Here is a 12,774-nt window from a genome sequence, read left to right as displayed (position 1 = left end):
AGTGTTAATGTAAACCTTACTTGTGACTAATAAGCTTTAAACTTGAAATACCAAATGGAGATTTTTCTAAACTTGCCCATCGATCTATTGTGCTGACCGTAACTTGAGAAGTATGTTAGCTGGTGTCCAGTTCTATGGACATTTTCACATCTTCACCGTGAGTGTGAGCAGGCTGTTGAGCAGTGAAGGAAGATAGCTGAATCTCTGAATGCAAGCTGATCGGAAGGATGTCTTTGGATCGCAGTTGAAAGCCGGGACATTGGCTCTCTGGCATGACCACCACTAACACTAGTAACAGAGTTCTGAGGCCAATTGCAGTGCCTCAAGTGGTGTCTCTGATTGGCCCAATGCAGTAATCAGCCATTGGATATTTTATTAATTGACTCATTAATTGGCTGAGGTTAGTCATGAAAAGGATAAAAGCAAATTACTGCGGATGCTGGAATCTGAAACCAAAAGAGAAAACGCTGGAAAATCTCAGCAGGTCTGGCAGCATCTGTGAGGAGAGAAAAGAGCTGATGTTTTGAGTCCAGATGATCCTTTGTCAAAGGGTCTCGAAACATCTGATCTTTTCTCTCCTTGCTGCCAGATCTGCTGAGATTTTCCAGTGTTTTGTCTTTTTGTACTCGTGGAAAGGTCTTTCCTTCTCAACCTTGCCCCTTGCCTGAGGTGTGGTGATGCTTGGGTCAAATCACCACCAGTCAGCTCTGCCCCTCAAAAGGGAGAGCGACCTACGGACATCTGGGATTTTGGTGACTTTTTAACCTTTTATTAATTGACTTGAGGGAAGGCTCAAAACCGAGTGTATATTTTATTTTTCTGGTCCCCTTTCGGCCAGACCAGTAATCCATCAGCGAGCTGTGGCATCTATTTGAAAGGAATCGAATCGTTGATGGGCAGATAGAAACCGCGTATTGCATGTTGTCCTGTCAGATCCGCTGCTCTTGTTGATTTGTAAACAGTTCTTTCAACAAATGTGAAATGTTTCTTTTTTTTTTAGAAAACATTTTGAGAAGATATTAAAAATTGTGTGCTGTTCCTGCTTGTCATCTGACATCTGCTTGTCCTCTTTCGTTCTTTGTGTTAAAGAAGATAGGGATGTTTTGCTGCGATTGTACAGGGCGTTGGTAAGGCCACACCTGGAGAATTGTGTGCAGTTTTGGTCTCCTTATCTGAGGAAGGATGTCCTTGCTATAGAGTGAATACAGCGAAGGTTTACCAGGCTTATTCCAGGGATGGCAGGCCTGTCATGTGAGGAGAGATTAAGTCGGTGAGGATTATATTCACTGGAGTTTAGAAGAGTGAGAGGGGATCTCATAGAAACTTATAAAATTCTAACAGGGTTAGACGGTAGATTCAGAAAGAATGTTCCCAATGGTGGGGGAGTCCAGAACTAGGGTCATAGTTTGAGGATAAGGGGTAAACCTTTTAGGACTGAGGTGAGGAGAAATTTCTTCACCCAGAGGGTGGTGAATGTGGAATTCACTACCACAGAAAGTAGTTGAGGCCAAAAAGTCTGATTTCAAGAAGAAATTGGATATGGCTCTTGGGGCTCAAGGGATAAGGGAGGAAGGGTATTTAACTTGATGATCAGCCGTGATCAAGGTGAATGGCGGAGCAGCTCGAAGGGCCGAATGGCCTCCTGCTTCTAGTCTCTGTTTCTCATAGGTGTTAAATTTTGGCAGATCCATTCCAGCCAGGGCAGTGGAATTGTGAAGTGAGTTAGGAGGCAGGATGCCCAGGATTGAAAGGGTAGCTGGAAGTGTGGTAGACACTGCCCCTCGGTAAGGGGGATAATCTTTCACGTGTATACTGACACCGAGCACTCTCACCACCACCTCTTCTAACTCCCCCCACCATCTCTTAATTTTGTTTTATTCGTTCATGGGATGTGGGTGTCACTGGCAAGACCAGCATTTGTTGACTAATTACCGTTGAGAAGGTGGTGGTGAGCTGCCTTCTTGAACCGCTGCAGTCCACATGGTGTAGGTACACCCACAGTGCTGTTAGGGAGTTCCAAGATTTAGTAAGGGGGTGATAGATTGTTGGGTGTCGGCGAGAGGCAGATTTGAGGTAACTATCAGATCTGAAATGATCTTAAATGGCAGGCACGGGTTGACACAGTGGTTAGCACTGCTACCTCACAGCACCAGGGACCTGGGTTCAATTCTCGGCTCGGGTCACTGACTGCGTGGGTTTCCTGCGGGTGCTCCGGTTTCCTGCCACAGTCCAAAGATGTGCTGGTTAGGTGGATTGGCCATGCTAAATTGACCCTTAGTGTCAGGGGAGCTAGCTAGGGTAACTGCATGGGGTTATGGAGATAGGGCCTGGGTGGGATTGTGGTCAGTGCAGACCCAATGGGCCAAATGGCCTCCTGCATTCTAAGATTGAGGCAGAGCAGGCATAAGGGGCTGAATGACCCACCCCTGGCTTGTTATTCTTTTTGACTCCATAACAGTGAAGGAACGGATCCAAGTCAGGATGGTGAGTGGTTTGGAGGGGAACGTGCAGGTGGTGGTGTTCCCATGTGTCTGCTGCCTTTATCCTTCTGGACGATAGAGGTCATGGCTTTGGAAGGTGCTGTGGATGGAGCCTTGTTGCAGTGCATCATGTAGGTGACACACAGCTGCTACTGTGCCGGTAGTGGAGAGAGTCAATGTTGGCAGTGGTGGGTTTGTCATGATGCTTGTCTGAAGTCCATTACAACTTGGACAGAAAGTTCCCCCAGCTGAAGCAAAAGCTGGAATTTTCCAGCCCTTCGCGCTGGCGTGATCTTCCAACCCTGCCCCTGTGAACGGCAATTTCAAAGGCCTGCTCGCCCTGCGGCGGTGGGGAGGATGGGCTGGAAGATTCTGGCAAATGTCTTTAGTCTCTGATGCAAAGTCCATTCATTTGCCAGTCTGTTCTTTAGCAATCTCCGATGCTAAATCCAAAAGTTTCAACCTTGATGTCCTATGAGCTTGTGACCATACCGTCACCAAGACCAACTCCAGCTTAGCTCAGTTCATCTGCTGAAACCCTTGTGCATAACTCTGTTACCTCCAGATATGAATATTCCATTGCACTCTCTGGATCTGGAGTCACATGGAGGCCAGATCAGGGCAGGATGGCAAGTTTCCTTCCCTAACCAGATGGGCTTTTTTTTTCAATAATAGTCATGGTCACCTTTATTGCAACTAGCTTTATATTGCAGATTTATTGATGGAATTTAAATTCCACCAGCTGCTGTGGTGGGATTTGAACCCATGTCCCCAAGACATAATCTTGGACCTCTGGATTACTAGTGCAGTGACATTACGACTATGCCGCCATCTCCCCAATTCTAATTCACTATCGGTGGCTAAAGTTTATTTATTAGTCACAAGTAAAGCTTACATTAACACTGCAATGAAGTTACTGTGAAATTCCTAGTCGCCATAGTTTGGTACTTGTTTGGGTCAATGCACCTAACCAGCATGTCTTTCAGAATGTGGGAGGAAACCCACACAGACACGGGGTGAACGTGCAAACTCCACACAGACAGTGACCCAAGCTGGGAATTGAACCTGGGTCCCTGGTGCTGTGAAGCAGCAGTGCTAACCACTGTGTTACCGTGTCACTTAGGCTGTACCTAAATCCTTAGCTTAGAAATTCCGTGTCTATCCCTTTCTCCTCTAAGTTACTCCTGAATTGTGTCTGTATCACTAAGCTTTTGGTAACCTGCCCTACTGTTTCCATACTTGGCTGACGCTCCTGTGATATGTTTAAGGCACTATATAAATGCAAGTTGTTGGAGAGAGGATAGTAACTGGCAATCTCACAGTTGGGGAGTTTCACCCAAAGGGAATGAAAACCAATACAGAATATTATAGCCTGGTTTCCATCTCGTGCTCTTTTCAAGCCGTTTTTAAAACTGGGAGCACAGGATTAATAAATTCACCTGATAGATTGAAGAATGAGATCTATGAAAAAGGATCACGTTCTGAGTTCCAATGTGTTACATATTTTAAAAAGGATGCAAACTGCTTTAAGAGCTGATCACATGTTTTGATGGTGATATCATTAGGGTGTGTGCTTCAGCTGTTGTTTTACTTTCAGTTTTGTATTCTGATGCAGTGCAGAGAGAGCAGCTCTTCAATAAAACCTGTTGTGTGTTTGTCTGAATCTATGTGTGCAATTTCTTTTCCTGTTAAAAACCACAACCCCTAACATAGTTAGGACATTACACAATGCCCTTTTCCTCTTGTTCCTTATCAACTCCTTGTGCAATTTCACTTGCAACCTAAGCTCATCTTCTGTGCGTGTGCCCATAAGGAAGCAATCCGTTCAGCACTAACAGAATTAGGAAGCAGCATTTGTATGTTGAGGGACATGAGAGTTTATGGACCATTCAGTCCAATATTGTCTTCCATTGTTTATGCCCCACTTGAGTTTCCTCTTAAATAAAAAGAGAAAATCCTGGAAAGAGCCAGCAGGCCTGGCAGCGTACGTGGAGAGAGTTGACATTTCAAGTCCGTATGACTCCTCATCAGAGCTTCCTCTCACCTTATATCCTATTTCTTTCCTTTTGCATGTGTTTATCCAGCTTCCTCATAAATGTGCCAATGTTATTTGTTGTCATCTGTTGGCCATAATTTGTTAAGTCTTATTAAGGTATTCGTAGTCTAAGGCAGTTCAACAGTAAATAGAATCATAGAATCCCCACAGTGCAGAAGGAGGCCATTCAGCCCATCGAGCCTGCACCGATGACAATCCCACCCAGGCCCTATCCCCATAACCCCTTACATTTACACTGCTAGTCCCCCTGACACTAAGGGGAAATTTAGCATGGCCAATCCACCTAACTCTCACATTGTTGGACTGTGGGAGGAAACCGGAGGAAATTCATGCAGACACAGGGAGAACGTACAGACTCCACACAGACACTGACCCAAGCCAGGAATTGAACCCGGGTCCCTGGCGCTGTGAGACAGCAGTGCTAACCACTATGCCACCGTGCCGGCCAAAATTCCCTGCATCCATCCCTATCTATTTACTAACCACTAGAAATTATATACATGAGTAAAGGTCCAAGTCAGGAGCTGTCTCCGTGCTCGCTTCTACACACAGTCCAATGCTACACTGACTCCGAGGGTCAAGTGTTCTCTCATCAGTGTGTGGGTGGTACTATACTCAGTCCTTTGTCTGCCAGATCCTTATGGGCTCCACATTTTCAGCACTCTGGGAGTATGCATTTCTCTCAAATTCCCTATTGGATTTGTTAAATTATGTTGATGGCCTTCTGTTCCAATCTCCTGTGCAAGTTTAACATTTCCTCAACATCTATCTTAATAAACCCTTGCATAATTTTAAAGACTTCCATCAGGTAACCACCATCACCCCCCCCCCCCCCCCACCTCTCTACTTCCCTTCCCAAGGGAAAGCCTGTTTCATATGTGCCAATCGTTACTACTTCTCAATCTTCATTTCAACAAAGAACAGTACAGCACAGGAACTGGCTCTTCAGCCCTCCAAGCCTGCACCAATCATGATGCCTGCCTAAACTAAAACCGTATACACTTGCGGAGTCCATATCCTTCCATTCCCATCCTATTCATGTATTTGTCTAGTTGCCCCTTTAATGCCGCTATCGTACCCGCTCCACCACCGCCCCCCCCCCCCCCCCCCGCAGCGCGTTCCAGACATTCACCACCCTCTGTGTAAAAAAAATCTTTCCTCGCACATCTCCTCTAAACTTTTCCCCCACGCACCTTAAACCTATGTCCCCTAGCACTTGACTTTTCTACCCTAGGAAAGAGCATCTGACTATCCACTCTGTCCATACCCCTCATAACCTTGTAAACCTCTATCAGGTCACCCCTCAACCTCCGTCATTCCATTGAGAACAAACCGAGTTTATCCAACATCCTTCTGAATCTCTCGCAGCTTCTCCTGTTCCTCGGTAACATGTGTAGGAGTGCATTTACACAATATAAGAACAGTAGACTGTGATTCAAACACATGTTGGAAGCAGCTGTTATTTTTTATTAAACTGTTTCCAGTTTTATACCACAGTGAGTCACCACGATACAGAATCATTAATAAACTTCCATTGATTATTTTTATTTCCTCACTGTGTGACATACAGGATATGTTAGTAGTGAGCATTATACAGGTAGTACATAGCTCCTTCACTGGATCACAAAAATATATGCTTATATATGTATGTACATATATATAAATATATAGAACAGTGGGACAGCAAACTTGATTCAAGACCATGGAAGGTTGAATAATTTTCCTGGAGGTTTATTCCCTTTCATTACAACAGCAAAGTTAAATACTGGAAATAATTAAACCCCACTAAAGCGACTGCAGAAGCTTCGAAGCAGAGATAAAACTATGAAAGACTTTCATTTCTATAGCCCCTTTCTCACCTCTGAATGTCCCAAAGGGTCGGAGGAGACTTAATGAAGACCTGTTTTCAAAACTGTGCAGGGTTCTGGTAAATTCGATAGAGAACCCCGTTTCCACGGGCAGGATGGTCAGTAACAAAAGATGGATTTAAAATAGTTGGCAAAAGAATCAGAGTTGGGGAGTGTTTTGATGCAGCAAGTTATGATCTGGGAATGCACTGCCTGATAGGGTTCGGGAAGGGAATTGGATAAATAACTCACAAAGGAAGGTGCGTGGGGTGCTATGAGGAAAGAGTGGGGTAGCGGAACTCATTAAAAAGCTCTTTCAAAAGCCTAGCACAGGCACAATGGGCCAAATGGCCTCCTTTGCTGTATGGTTATTATTGCCAATAAACCAAACAAAACCCTCCGTATTTCAAGGTTTTGCTGTGGAAAAAGAAACAGACAGTCACTTTGTCACGGCAGGTACATTGCATGAATCAATAGTCTGACACTAACTGGTTTATCATGGTCTGTGCACTGACGCAAATTATTCCACTCACAAACAATACTGCATAGATAATGTTCAATTGTGGCACCTATTCCAGCACATCTGAGCATCAGGAACATGTTCCAGGGAGCAGAGATGCATCTAAGGCAGTAAAATTGCGGGAAGGTAAATACAAAACGCCACTTCAAACAAAATCACGGAGGAAAGCGGCGTCAAATAGGACTGCACAGTGGGTTAGCGCTGCTGCCTCACAGCACCAAGGACCCGGGTTCGATTCCCAGCTTGGGTCACTCTCTGTGGAGTCTGTACGTCCTCCCCGTGTCTGCGGGGGTTTCCTCCGGATGCTCCAGTTTCCTCCCACAGTCCGAAAGACGTGCTGGTTAGGGTGCATTGGCCATGCTAAATTCTCCCTCAGCGTACCCGAACAGGCGCTGGAATGTGGCCACGCGGTGATTTTCACAGTAACTTCATTGCAGTGTTAATGTAAGCCTACTTGTGACACTAATAAATAAATAACAAACTGAAGAAAATTCTTGAAATAAAGCAACCGACATACAATAGATTTGTGGTTGTGATATCGACTAAAATCCTGCAATGGGTTGTGAAATCATTGCGTACTGCAATCTGAACTTTCTGGTTGGATGAGGTAAGATGGGCTGAATGGCCTTCTTCCTCTCTGTGAGCCCACTGTGTGTGGATATATGAATGTAAATCTCATAGGAGTGAGACTGAGGATGCAGAGTGGCTGGAATTGCTTTTGGCGCCCATTTATAAGATGCACCTGGTACTTCCAGTGAAGTTAATGTAAGTGACTGTGGGGTAAGTGGATAATGGGCAACTGATGAGGTGCCACCTGCTTTTGTGACCTTGCCTGTGTTCCATTTTGACGATCCTGAGTCATGGGAAGACTGTTCCTCAGACGCATTCATTGTAAATGCATGAAGAGTTTATTTTATTCATTTGTGGGACATGGGCGCCACTGGCTGGCATTATTTCCCATCATGCTCACCAGTTAACATTCAATAAAGACATGACTGGCCACCCTAAATTTGAGGGGTTTCTCTTTTCAATATTGTGTTCATCAAGATGAGGGATGTTTGCATTGAGGGGTGGGTGGATGTGGAGGTTGGTTGGGGAAAAGGAAATCCTGACATCTGGACTGTAACCTGGTGTCTAGGTTGAAGAACCTGCCCAAATCTTCCAATGGATTGAATGTCCAAAGGGTTTTACAAATGGACCAGGATCCCTCCAACAGATTGCAACCCAAATGGTGCTGACAAATTCATCCTACCCTGTGTCACCCTAATGTATTCCCAGCGCTGAGAAACCAGGATAAATGTTCCCCTCTACTCTGAGCGACCTTCTCAGCCCCAACCTCTGGGCAGGTCAATCGCTACGCTTGTCTAGATGTTTTTCAATCCCTCTGCATCAACTAATTCCGTGCTGTGTTAGGACAGTTCCGTGCTGATGGTTTCGTACCCAGGGTAATCCAGCCAAACTGGGCAGTCTCAAGCCATCAGCTGGCAGTGGGTTGAATATAGGTCCCACCAGGGGTGAGTTTGAGGCCGCAACCAGATCACCAAGGGCAACAAGACCCGAAAGGGGCAGAGAGTAAGACTGGGAGCGTTCACAGCAGATCCATCACATCCTGTGTGAGCTTTGCCTATCTGTATCACCAACTCATGGGAACGATGCATGGGGTGGATTGGAGGACGTGTTAACTCTAAAGGAATGTATAAAAGTAACAAACTATAATCAATGTTTATGTTGCGCAGTACCAAGCAGAGCCATCAGAGGGCACATGCAAGAACTAGGTCACAATCAAGGTTGCAAAGTGTAGAGGAGATGGAGGCAAATTGGAGAGTAGTGATTTAGAGGCGGGGAGGGGCGGGGAGGTGAGTGATACTCAGTTTGCATTTCTCTACCCATGGATGAGGAAGGGGAGATTGAGAGAAGTAACACAGCTCCAGTGGATACTGGGGAACATGATGTGGAGATGTTGGCGTTGGACTGGGGTGGGCACAGTAAGTCTCACAACACCAGGTTAAAGTCCAACAGGTTTATTTGGTAGCACGAGCTTTCGGAGCACTGGCACTCACCTGAAGAAGGAGCAGCGCTCCGAAAGCTTGTGCTACCAAATAAACCTGTTGGACTTTAACTTGGTGTTGTGAGACTACTTACCGATACTGGGGAAGGAAGAGTTGGAGACGAGATGTTGATGCAAGATGGCTTGGTTTCAAGGAGGGATTGAGGACGTATAGAATGGGAGGTCTAAGAAAATTGTTACACATGGGGGAGGTAGAACCAACAGGTAGTTTAAAGGTTGTATATTTGCTAAGCTCCAACACTGTCTGAGTGTAACATATTTATGAAACGTAATCCATCATTTGCAAGAAATCTTGGACAGTTTCTCAATAACATTGCAGCCTTCGATTTATGATCATATCAATCAAAAATCAGTCCATTTCCCCCACTCCCAATTGTTTTTCCTTGAAGGCTGTGCCCCATGGGACAGCCTTCACATGTCTGCTGGCAGGCAATTCCACTATGGGTAGCATCATACCAAATCCTAACTCTGTTCCCAGCTCATTTCTACTTTTCCCAGTCATTGGAAAATAATCAGGATGAGGAGCCCTGGCTGACTGATCCCCTGCCCTCTCCCAGGCCGCAGATGTTGGCCGCAGCGCTTTCTCAGAAATCAGCAAACTCAGCACAGAGCAGAGGAGTGAATCGAGAATTTTCTTCTGGCTCGCTATTCTGCCCACAGCCACTTCAGGAGGAGGCTGGCGAGTGCCACCTCTCTGTGCTCAGTGTGAGGCAAGTACTCCCCGAGAGAAAAGGACAGCGAACCACAGCGACCACTGAACTCAGTGGCTGCACAGAAAGGCAATCTCATTCAGGACTGCGGCCCTGTACGGAATCAATTCAAACACCTTCCAAATCCAACCCACATTTCCCATGGTTACCTGGCTCATTGAAGGACCAATCTCTGATTTAAACAAGTTCAACAAGATAAAGATAAAACACTTATTCTGTCCGTATGTACGTACAGCATATTACTTAGAAAAAGTCAATGTAATCGGTGTGACGATTTTAATCAGGCGATTGAGGTTAGCCTGCTTGAATATGAGGCCTGTCAAACAGTTCAGAGCTGCCAACAGAAAAGACTTTGTGAAATGAAGCAACAGCTTCAGTGAAAGGTACCGCAGCAGAAGTTCAAAACTCAGGAACGGTCCTGACACAAACGCTTAATACAATGCTGTCACTTTAGTGAGGGGGTGCAGCTCAGTGGTGGAGCATTTCATTGTATTTCACCAGGTCTCTGGTTCAAATCCAAGCTCCCAAAAAAAGAGTTCCCCAAATAATTAAAGAATAAAAAAATTCACAAAAAGAGTTTCCCTGATTAAGGGTCCAATCAGGGAGTCCCATGCTCTGTATTTAAACAGGACAGTCAGTTCCTCTGGCACTCCGGATGGAGACGGCACGCCGAAATCACTCGGTATTGTGTTGTGGGATCTTGGAAATAAAAGAATTTAGGTGAAGGGACTTCCGCCTCCGAGGACTTATTACAATCAGGAAGAGTCAACGTGGTTTAGTGAAAGGGAAATCACATTTACCCTATTTATTGAAGTTCTTTGAAGGGGTAACATGCTGTGGATAGAGGGGAGCCTGTAGATGTGCTGCACTTGGGTTTTCAGAAGGCATTTGATAAACTGCCACAGATTATTGTGGAATATAAAAGCTCCTGGTGTCAGGGGTAACCTATTGGAATGGACAGAAGATTAACTGGCTGGCAAAATACAGAGAGTATGTATAAATGGGTCTTTTTCTGATTCACAAGATGTGATGAGGGGAGTCCCGCAGGGGTCTGTGCTGCGGCCTCAACTTCTTACAATTTACATCAATGAATTAGATGAGAGCACTGAAGGCTAAATTTGCAGACGACACAAAGATAGGTAGGAAAGTATGTTGTGAAGTGGACATAAGGAGGTTGCAAACGGATGGAGATAGGGTTGAGTGGGCAAAGATCTGGCAGATGGAGTATAATGTGAGAAAATGTGAAGCTGTTCACTTTGGCAGGAAGAATAAAAAAACAGAATATTATTTAAAAAGCAAATGACTGCAGAATTCTGAGGTGCAGAGGGATCTGGGCGTTCTAGTGCATGAGTCACAAAATGTTAGTACATTTTGAAGGCTAATGGAACGCTATCCTTTATTACAAGAGTAATTAAATATAAAAGTGAGGATGTTATGTTTCAGTTATTCAGGGCATTGATAAGATCACATCTCGAATACTGTATGCAGATTTTATCTCAATATTTAAGGAAAGATGTAAGTGTGTGAGTGGCAGTTCAGAAGAGGTTTACTAGATTGATAGCTAGAATGAGTCTTATGAGGAAAAGTTAGACAGACTGGGCTTGTTCCTGCTAGAGTTTAGAAGAGTGAGGTGACTTGATCGAAGTCTGCAATATCCTGAATGGTCTTGACAAGGTGGATGTGGAAAGGATGTTTCCTCTTGTGGGTGAGTTCAGAAGTAGGGGGCACTGTTTTAAAATTAGGGGTCACCCTTTTAGGACAGAGATGAGAGGACATAACCTACACATCTTTGAACACTAACCAGAAATTTTGCATAGCCAATCCACCTAACCTGCACATCTTGTGACACTAAGCAACAATTCAGCATGGCCAATCCACCTAACCAGCACATCTTCGGCCTGTGGGAGGAAACCAGAGCACCCAGAGGAAACCCACGCAGACACAGAGAGAACATGCAGACTCTGCACGGTCACCCAAGGCTGGAATTGAACTCGGGTCCCTGGCGCTGTGAGGCAGCAATGCTAACCACTGTGCCACCCATCATATTTCCATTTTATTCCCATTTTATTTCTTAAGCAGTGAATGTTTGATGCACAGCAATTGTTATTACCAACTGAGATTGATGTTAAAAATAATTAATTTTTTTTTTCTAAATTGAAATGTTTTTGTGCGCCCCTCACGTTTTACCTTCAACTCTGGTGATGAGTCCAACAGTTTTAAAAAATAAAGCAAATATATGGAAAACAGATACTCAGGAGTGAGCTATCGGCTAGAATCTAATTCAGAAATCCAAGTGATTTACGTATAGAATTACAGATACTACGAGTCAGTTACGCTAGAGTTTAATCAAGGGGTTTGAGTGGTTTATCTTTAGAATAATGAATACCCCAGTGTGAGATACTGACTGGCATCTAATTGGAGGGTTCAGGTGGCTTATATAGACAATAACATATCAGGGATAAAAACAGGAAGTGATGGAAAATCTCAGCAGGTCTGGCAGTTTCGGTGGAGAGAGAAACTGAGTTAACATTTCGAGTTCAATATGACTCTACTTTGTAACTGAAGAGAGGTAGAAATGTGATGGGTTTTATGCTGTTGTAGAAGGGTGGGGGTGGGGGGGTGGGGGGAGAGAGGCAGGTGGAACAAAGGATGGGAGATAAAATATCAAAGATGTCGTGGAATGAAGGGCAAAGGGGGTGGTCCTGAATGAAATAAAGAAACAAAGCATTGGTCCAGAATATGTGTCAATGGCAAAATCAGAAACAGAAACTGCTGGAAAATCTCAATAGGTCTGACAGCATCTGTGGAAGTCACGATGTGGAGATGCCGGCGTTGGACTGGGGTGGGCACGGTAAGAAATCTCACAACACCAGGTTAAAGTCCAACAGGTTTATTTGGAATCACGAGCTTTGACAGCGTTGCTCCTTTATCAGGTAAGAAGACACCTCCACTCATCTGATGAAGGATCAGCGCTCCAAAGGCTTGTGATTCCAAATAAACCTGTTGGACTTTAACCTGGTGTTGTGAGACTTCTTACAGCATCTGTGGAGAGAGAATAGAGCCAACGTTTCGAGTCTGGATGCTCGACTCTCT

Source organism: Mustelus asterias, chromosome 26, assembly GCF_964213995.1.
Source record: "Mustelus asterias chromosome 26, sMusAst1.hap1.1, whole genome shotgun sequence".
Lineage (NCBI taxonomy): Eukaryota > Metazoa > Chordata > Chondrichthyes > Carcharhiniformes > Triakidae > Mustelus > Mustelus asterias.
The sequence above is the reverse complement of the archived record's forward strand: the minus strand, read 5'-3'. Positions refer to the sequence as shown.